At 43.3% G+C, this 9718-nt stretch overlaps 2 non-coding genes across 2 annotated transcripts; both read right to left on the bottom strand.

Annotated features, from left to right (window-relative positions):
• Positions 1-8765: 8765 nt before the first annotated feature.
• On the bottom strand, positions 8766-8838 carry trnav-cac (transfer RNA valine (anticodon CAC)). The gene has a single exon. It is a non-coding gene; the product is annotated as a tRNA-Val (tRNA).
• Positions 8839-9318: 480 nt separating this feature from the next.
• On the bottom strand, positions 9319-9391 carry trnav-aac (transfer RNA valine (anticodon AAC)). The gene has a single exon. It is a non-coding gene; the product is annotated as a tRNA-Val (tRNA).
• Between the last annotated feature and the right edge of the window lie 327 nt (positions 9392-9718).

Below are 9718 nucleotides of genomic sequence, written 5' to 3'. Positions count from 1 at the left end.
CAAGACAACTGTCTCTTACAATGCAAATTTTTCCAGCCACTGCTAATCTCTTTAAATAATTCATCTCTTCAGTCCGTCAACAGTTGAAAATTAATGTTTCATATGATAAAATGAATATGCCTCATTCGTGGCAGGTGGGGCCAGCATGACACCTCCACATCCAGTGGAATGAAATGCGATTTTTAGAACAGCATTTCATTAAAAGGGACTAGAGAGAAGAGTAGGTACAGGAAAACACACATGCATCTCTCTCATTCATTCTCATTCATTCAGAAATCCTAGAAATTGTTACAGCCTGTCTTTTCGTGGTAGCATTTTTGCTTTAAACTGCCCTTTTTGGCAATAAACATGTGATTTTTGGGGAAGTTTTTCAGTTTGCATATTTCCATATCTTTGTTCCTGTTGAGGTCTGCAGAGGGAGGGTTAGACTTAATTAGCCTTGAGTTGGAATTCTGCTCAGGAGGGTCAGTAGTAGGTGGATCCATTCTGAGCTGTCTTTCAGTGCTTTGTTGGATCATGCAAGGGCTTTTCACCTGAGGGGATGGTTGGTTCCCTTTTTCCTGACTGTGGGGGTGGATTCTCTGCTGATCTTCCCATCGTCTTCTGGGATACCCTTGCTTCCAGGTATTTGTCCAAATTCTACTGCACATGCCTGTGACACTTCTCTGCCCTCTTATTTGTCTTTCTTTGTCTCTGCAGGTTCCTATAAATGCTGTTAGCAACTCTGGTGGGGTGCTTCTGGTGTCTGCATTTAATTAGGAGGATGTGGGGTCTAATGTTGCAAACATTTCGGGGTTGGCTAACCAGACAGTAGGGGTTTCCATTTGGGATTCCTCCCGGATTTCCTTTAACCTGCCCTCTTTGTCCCCTTTTCCCCTTTCCTCTCTAACCTTTTACCAGCCTTGCGCCTGCCTGTCCCCTTTTGTTCTTGGCGGGGGTCCCTTACTGTTCACCAGCCCTCTGCTTGAGGGTTCTCCTAACACTGACACAGGACTTAGGGGTGCAGGTTTCACTGTAGGTTGAGGTTTCCCCTCAACCTGGCACATGTGGCAACTCCTACAGTACTCCACCACATCTTTGTGGAGTTTTGGCCAGTCAAACAGCTGTCTTATGCGGGCTTTGGTTCTTGGTTTACCGACGTGTACAGCCACTGGAATCTCATGGGCCATTCTTAATATTTCTCTCCGGTACCTCTGTGGCACCACTAACTGGTGAACCACTGTCCACTCCTTGCTCTCAGGACTGCGAAGAGAACTCTCATTCTTCAACCGTACCTCGTTCTTTAAATAATAGCAATTAGGGACTCCCTCTGCTTTAATTTCAGACCAGGCAGCCTGTGCTAGCTCCCTCAGTACTGGGTTGACTCTCTGACCCTCAGCTAGGGAAGATTCATTTAATTCATTCCCTGGGTCCTCTAACTTTCCAAAGAAAATCTCAGACAGACAGACCGACCTGGTCATCTGCCTGTAATGCTAATTCCATCTCTTCTGGGGGAGCTGGTTTGATCATGGCCCCATTCACTACACATTCATGGAAACTGCAGGGGACCGTCTCCTGCAACTGCCCTGTATCTCTGACGTCCTGCTGTCTCTCTTTCGCTACTGAGGAAGCTACCAGCTTCGCCCCTGCCAACCATTACCTAGGAGTAGGTCAACCCCATCCTCAGTCAAACTACGGGCAATCCCTACAGTCACCAGTCCCGAAAATAGGTTGCACTCCAGGTGCACCCGGTATACAGATACAGGCATACCCCGCCCTCTAAAATCAGTCACCACCATTCTGGTGTTTACTGCACACTCTGGGGGAAAGGTCAGGCCTTTTCCCAGTAAAAGAGATCTATTGGACCCTGTGTCCCTGAGGATTACTATGGGCTTTCTTGCCCCACTCGAGGGGTATGGGGTTACTCTCCCTTCGGACACAAAATCCTGACAGCCTTCAGGAACCCCATTAAATTTTCCTGCACTTACAGCAGTATGTTTCCTGGGCCTTACATCGGCTGCAGTTAAAGCCACAGCTTATTCTGCTGTACTTTCCATCAGGGCCCCTTCTCCTTCACTGAGTGAATGTGCACTGATTAATCCTACAGGCTTTCCCTGTAGTATCCAACAGTCAGCTCTTAGATAACCTGCTTTATTACAATGGAAGCACACAGGTCTGCGGGTCTCACTCCTACTTACAGCACCTTCCATTTTGGCTGGAGGAGGGTCCCTGTGTCTCCTGCTTTTCCTTCTCTCCAAGGACTGCTTGGATTTCTATCACCTTCCCACCCTTTGTCCTTTTCAGATTTGTGAGGGTGATTAGGAAAGGTTTCCCCTGGGGAAGCGACTTATCTAGTTATTGACTCATTCTCACCTAGAAGGAATATTTTTTTCTCTATTGTCTCTATGAAAACAGCTAATAGGTCACCTCTTACCCTTTTCTGTACCAAGGAGAATAGTCCTAATTTTTCCAACCTCTCCTCATAACTGAAATCTCTCCGGTAATGTCCTGGTAAACCTGCTTTATACCCTTTCCTGAAATGTGATGCCCAGAATTGTCCACTATTTCTTATTAATACTTATTTTTTATTAATTATCCCCTACCTCCCCCTACAATGTTCTCCTCTGGTACTCCACCAGGACTTCCATCACTCTCCTCTTAGTGTATTCAGGATTGTATGTTGGACAAGCAGTCTAATAACACAGAGGCAGTGGAGATGTTGAAACACTGGGAACACTGAAGCCATCATCTTCCTCGCCCCACCCCACAACAAATTTTGTACCTGTGCTACCGATTCATGAATGGTGGTGTGTAATTAAACAGCTAATGGGAGGAGGTGGCTCCATGAACATCCTGATCTCCAGTGATGGAGGAGCCCAACATGTGAGTGCAAAAGTCAAGGCCGAAGCATTTTCAAGCCAGAAGTGCCAAGTGGATGATGAATCTCAGTCTCTTCCTGAGTTCCCCACCATTACAGAAGCCAGTATTCAGCCAATTCAATTCCCTCCAGGTGATATCAAGAAACACCAGAGTGTACTGAATAGAGCGAAGCTATGGGCCTGACAACATCCCGGTTGCAGTGCTTAAGACCTGTCCTCCAAAACCAGACACGCCTCTAGCCAAGATGTTCCAGCATAGCTACAATCATACCTACCTGACAAAGTGGAAATTTACCCAGGTATATTCTGTCCACAAAATGCATAACAAATCCACTCCAGTCAATTACCGCCCCATCAGTCTATTCTCAATCATCAGCAAAGTGATGGAAGGTGTCGTCGACTGTGTTATCAAGTGGTACTTGCTCACTGACGCTCAGTTTGTGCTCTGCCAGGGTCACTCAGTTCCAGTTCTCATTTCAGCCTTAGTTCAAACATGGACAAAAGAGCTGAACTCCAGAGGTGAGGTGAGAATGACTGCGCTTGACAGCAAGACAGTATTTGATCATGCATGACATCAAGGAGCCCTAGTAAAATTGAAGTCAGTGGGAGTCAGGGAAAACTCTCCACTGGTGGGAATCATACCTAGCACAAAGGAAGATGGTTGTGGTTGTTGGAGGCCAATCATCTCAATCACAGGACATCGCTGCAGGAGTTCCTCAGAGTAGTGTCCAAGGCCCTCCAAATTTCTTCAGCTGCTTCATCAATGATCTTCAATCCATCATGAGGTCAGAATTGGTGATGTTTGCTGATGATTCCATAGTGTTCCGTACCATTTGTAACTCCTCAGATAATGAAGCAGTCCCTGTCCGCGTACAGCAAGACCTGGACAACATTCAGGTTTGGGCAGATACGTGGCAAGTAACAATTGCATTATGCAAGTGCCAGGCAATGGCCATCTCCAACAAGAGAGAGTCTGACCACCTCCTCTTAACATTGTGGCACGACTATCATTGAATTCCCCACCATAAACATCCTGGGGGTGACCAGAAACTTAACTGGACCAGCTACAAAAATATCATGGCTACAAGAGTGGGTCAGAGGCTGGGAATTCTGTGGCGAGTGACACACCTCCTGACTCCCCAAAAACTTTCCACCATCTACAAGGCACAAGTTGAGAGTGTGATGGAATACTCTCCACTTGCTTGAATGAGTTCTGCTCCAACAATATCACAAAGCTTGACACCATCTAGAACAAAGAAGCCCGCTTGATTGGCACCCATCCACCACCTTAAACATTCAGTCCCTCCACCACTGGCACACTGTGTTTGCAGTGTCTACCATCTACAAGATACACTGCAGCAACTTTCCAAGGCTTCTTTGACAGCATCTCCCAAACTCATGACCTCCACCACCTAGAAAGATAAGGGCAATAGTTGCATGGGAACACTACTACCTGCAAGTTCCTTCTCCAAGTCACACACCATCCATACTTGAAAATATATCATTGCTGGGTCAAAATTCTCAATCTCTACAGCACTGTTGGGAGTACCCACACATAACGGACTGCAGCAATTCAAGAAGGCGACTCACCACTATCTTTTCAAGGGCAATTTGGGATGGACAATAAAGCTGGCCTTGCCATCGACACCCATATCCTGTGAATGAATGAATTTAAAAAATTCAATTTTCTCCCCGTCTACTGTTCATAACCTCTGCATCCTATTTGACCATGACCTGAGCTTCCGAAACTACCACCAGCACAAAGACCACTACATCCACTTCTATAACTTACCCTGTCTCCACCCTTGCTGCAGTTCATCTGCTGCTGAAACTCTCATCCACAAGCATGATTACACTTGCATGAACTACATTGGGATGTTTTTTCCATGTTAAAGGAACTGTCTCAATATATTTTTATTTAGACCTATATTAAGATTACTTGATAATTTAAAAAAAAATTTGAGTGCTATTTCCTAAGGGTACATGTTATATGTATAGCTATTTTAGAATTTTGCCTTGAATAATTAAATTAAAATGTAAAATTGAACTATAGGTTTCTGAAATAAATATAAAATAAAGTTTATTAACAGTAGGTATATGTGAGTGAGGAGAATGTATTTCAAATAAAAACATTTAAGTTGTGATAGCCCTTGAATGAAATCGGCATTTACAATATCATAATAGCAGCCTGGAAAAAGAATTAGGCTCAAGGATGAGAACTTTTGAAACCCACCCCTGCATTTTCGATTACACAGTATGAATTTTCAAAAGGTGCTTTATAAGCTATTACATAGTCAGCTGTTGGACAATTGTTCACTCCAGTATAGTTGATCTGAATTCACCTAGTGGGGTACAATATCAAATTTACTGATGACACAAATACAGGGAACATAGTGAAGTGTTAAGAGGACTGTACAAACAAAGAACAAACAAAGAACAATACAACACAGGAACAGGCCATTCGGCCCTCCAAGCCTGTGCCGATCTTGATGCCTGCCTAAACTAACACCTTCTGCACTTCCGGGGCCCATATCCCTCTATTCCCTTCCTATTCATATATTTGTCAAGATGTCTCTTAAATGTCGCTATCGTATCTGCTTCCACCACCTCCCCTGGCAGCAAGTTCCAGGCACTCACCACCCTCTGTGTAAAAAACTTGCCTCGCACATCCCCTCTAAACTTTGCCCCTCGCACCTTAAACCTATGTCCCCGATAACTGACTCTTCCACCCTGGGAAAAAGCTTCTGACTATCCACTCTGTCCATGCCGCTCATAACTTTGTAAACCTCTATCATGTCGCCCCTCCACCTCCGTCGTTCCAGTGAAAACAATCCTAGTTTTTCCAACCTCTCCTCATAGCTAATGCCCTCCAGACCAGGCAACATCCTGGTAAACCTCCTCTGTACCCTCTCCAAAGCCTCCACGTCCTTCTGGTAGTGTGGCGACCAGAATTGCACACGATATTCTAAGTGTGGCCTAACTAAGGTTCTGTACAGCTGCAACATGACTTGCCAATTTTTATACTCCATGCCCCAACCGATGAAGGCAAGCATGCCATATGCCTTCTTGACTACCTTATCCACCTGCGTTGCCACTTTCAGTGACCTGTGGACCTGTGCGCCCAGATCTCTCTGCCTGTCAATACTCCTAAGGGTTCTGCCATTTACTGTATACCTCCCACCTGCATTAGACCTTCCAAAATGCATTACCTCACATTTGTCCGGATTAAACTCCATCAGCCATTTCTCCGCCGAAGTCTCCAACCGATCTATATCCTGCTGTATCCTATGACAATCCTCATCATTATCCGCAACTCCACCAACCTTTGTGTCGTCCGCAAACTTACTAATCAGACCAGCTACATTTTCCTCCAAATCATTTATATATACTACAAACAGCAAAGGTCTCAGCACTGATCCCTGCGGAACACCACTAGTCACATCCCTCCATTCAGAAAAACACCCATCCACTGATACCCTCTGTCTTCTATGACCGAGCCAGTTCTGTATCCATCTTGCCAGCTCACCTTTGATCCCGTGTGACTTCACCTTTTGTACCAGTCTGCCATGCGGGACCTTGTGCAAGGCCTTACTAAAGTCCATATAGACAACATCCCTTCTTTCATCAATCATCTTCGTCACTTCCTCAAAAAACTCAATCAAATTAGTAAGACACGACCTCCCCTTCACAAAACCATGCTGTCTCTCGCTAATAAGTTCGTTAGGTGACTGTAGGTGGTATTAAGTGGACAGAAGGTTAATAAATTGGGCAGATAGATTTTGGATGAAACTTAATGCAGAGAAATGTTGAGGTTATGTATTTAGGGAGGAACAATAAGAGGTAATATACATTAGTAAAACTTTAAAACCAAGAAATCCAGTGGACTAGATATACAAATCTTTAAAAGTGGGAAGAGATGATGATAGAACTACAAAGACACTGGGTACTTCTTGGTAAGTTTAAAGAGGAAATTTGCTATTCTCGAGATGAGTGACGGTGGTTCTGGTTAATGGGCCCGTCATGAGAAAATTGATCCTCGTTGTATCCAGGTCTTGCTATTGGACAGGGGCAGCATACCAACCATTTTGGAAGTCGAGCACAGTCGGTTCGGTATACAAATGAAAGCTAAGCTCATAACTCCTGATGATGTTGCTGAGAGATAACTTGGAGTTGATGAAGAGGGTATAATTTACTGATATTTTCCAATGTTTGGCATGGTGTGAAATAAATAAAATGTATAAATATAAAATTATATAGAACAATGGGAAGAGTAGTCGGCAGACGATCTATTCCCTGGACGCTCAGTTCCGATGAAAGGTTTAAGAAGAATACTGGGCCCCAACGAAAAGCAAGATCTACCTACAATCAAGGACTCTGTGTGAGCTCAAAGAACCATAACAAAAACTCTTCAGATATTGCCTCAAACCTTTCCACTTTATTTCTTCTCTTTTCTGTCTCTATTTGCATATGTGTATCGCATATATATGCTAGCGTGGGCACGTCGTGTATCAGTAGGTGTCAACCGAATTAGAGTTCAAGTTCAATAAATTTCAACTTTTTTCTTTAAATCTAAGAAAACCCATTTATGCTGGTTTCTTTGCCTTACAATTGGAAAGCGGTGAACAAGGATTCACCATGGGGGAGCTAGAACCATGGTGTGTTTAAAATTAAACCCTGTTACGGTAAGACCAGGTGAAGTCTGAAAGGGAACCCTAGACCTCTTTCTCACCAGGTCGTAACACTGTCCACAGACGCTGCCAGATCTGCTGAGTATTTCCAGCACTTTCTGTTTTTATTTCAGATTTGCAGCATCTGCAGTATTTTGCTTCTATTCCCGGGAAAGTTGCCTTTAGTCCATAGTCTCAGATGGAAGTTTTTCCTGAATCCATATCACTCTGAAGCATTTCAATTCGTGCAGTATACCATCTCTGTGGGGTCCATGATAAATTATGTAGGTGTTGACAGCCATAGTCATTGCAGCACAGAACGGGGCCATTGAGATGTAATTTCCTGATCATGGTCACGTTATTCAGAAACGCGTTACAATGGGGCGGTACTGTGCTCACTGTATCGTGCTTTGCTCTATTTTTGTTATTGATTTATCTTTAGATTTGTAAATTGTCATAAAGATAGACGGAGGCTGAGCTGTAGTGTTGATGCGCCACCTATTGTTCTGTGAAAACCCTGAAAGATGGGGTAATTAATTGTGACCATGTCACGGATTGAGGCATTTGTTCTCAATGTAAACTAGTCAGAAAGTCGCTATCCTTCCAATGTCGAGTCGATGCACCGATTTTAAAGATAGATATGTGGGTGGAACTTTGAGGTTAGCATCATATCAAGGTGCATTTTAAAATCTCCTTCAGATCTCCAGTATTTACATTTATTTTTAAAACGTAGTAAATACTTGGCAGTGTTGAGGAGTTGTACCGATTAGATTCGTACCTTTGGTTTGGTGAGACATTGATGTTATTTGTGGCGCTGGTGTTGGAAAATGTCAATTGGGGTTTGAGGCGATGAGGAAGTGGAGGTTAAAACAAGGGAGCTGTAAATTACTGTTAGAAAGCAAGATGGGAAACGGACTGCAGATTAGAAGAAATAAATTGTAACCGCAAATCATTCTCAGTCTGCAACCTTGCGAATAAATACTGTAACAAGCAGCCATGTCACATGACTGTTGAGAGCCAATGAGCTTGGTAGAGCGCGTCACAAGCAGCGTGGTGATCTGAAAAGCGAATTGCCAATGACACAACCCATTTCTCAGTGTTTAAGTGGAAGAATAAATGGAATCTGGCTGATATGCCTTACATTTCTGTATCGCTGTTCAGCATGTTTGAAAATAAAAGGTAAAAATTTAAAAAGCCTGAACTGTAATTAATACTATTGCAATGAAATAGCCTAATAAAATGTTTCCGCCCGGTTTCGAACCGGGGACCTTTCGCGTGTGAGGCGAACGTGATAACCACTACACTACGGAAACTGACATGGCCAAGGTATTACTGACAGTCATTTTGTTAAGTATCTTCGTCATATTCAGATCAGGTTAGATTTATTTTTTTGTTGTTAGTTTGAATTTATTAATGTCATAAATTGACGGCTCTTGGCATAAATTAAATGCAGTCATTTTGTCTGAAAATCTATGGCAGTAAGAATAATGCAATTATTGAAAATAATTAAGGACAGAAAGTACTTTTCAGTACATATTGCGAGTGAGATATTTATTTATTATTCCCCCGCCCCCGCCTCCCTCGCTCATCAAATAGTTTGGGGTTTTATAGATCCTGCAATCATATTTTATGACTTTTGGTCCGGCATGCAATTCCGTTTTTTTAAATTATAGAATCCTGTTTGCTTTATGTCGCCAATTTACTCGATTATATTTGAAATGCTTCTAATGGAATTTATATCAAAAGGTAAAACAATAGAAATAATTAAATTAAAATTGTCCTCCCAAATAAAATGTTTCCGCCCGGTTTCGAACCGGGGACCTTTCGCGTGTTAGGCGAACGTGATAACCACTACACTACGGAAACTGACATACAAAAGGTGGGCCAGGAACATTAATTCAATCCAAGTGGCAGTCAGTACATCCTGAGTTTATGTTATTGTGACCCTGTGACCTGAATGCGTGGCTCGAGCGTCCCTCGTCCCCACCTCGTCCTGATGGCCACCGGTTACCCTGGTGATGGCGCTGAACTAGCGCATCGAGGCTGTTTTATTTATTTTCATGGGTGGTGTCTCCTCTACGTTTTAATTTTACTACATTTCCTAATTGCTTCTCCTAATTTTATTCGCACAGTTCTTTCCACTTTAACACGTGCCTTTCAGGGATGCAGTTTACGCTGTGAAATCTCCGGTAA

The sequence above is a fragment of the Heterodontus francisci genome, chromosome 12, assembly GCF_036365525.1.
Source record: "Heterodontus francisci isolate sHetFra1 chromosome 12, sHetFra1.hap1, whole genome shotgun sequence".
NCBI classification, from domain to species: Eukaryota; Metazoa; Chordata; class Chondrichthyes; order Heterodontiformes; family Heterodontidae; genus Heterodontus; species Heterodontus francisci.
The sequence above is the reverse complement of the archived record's forward strand: the minus strand, read 5'-3'. Positions and strand labels throughout refer to the sequence as shown.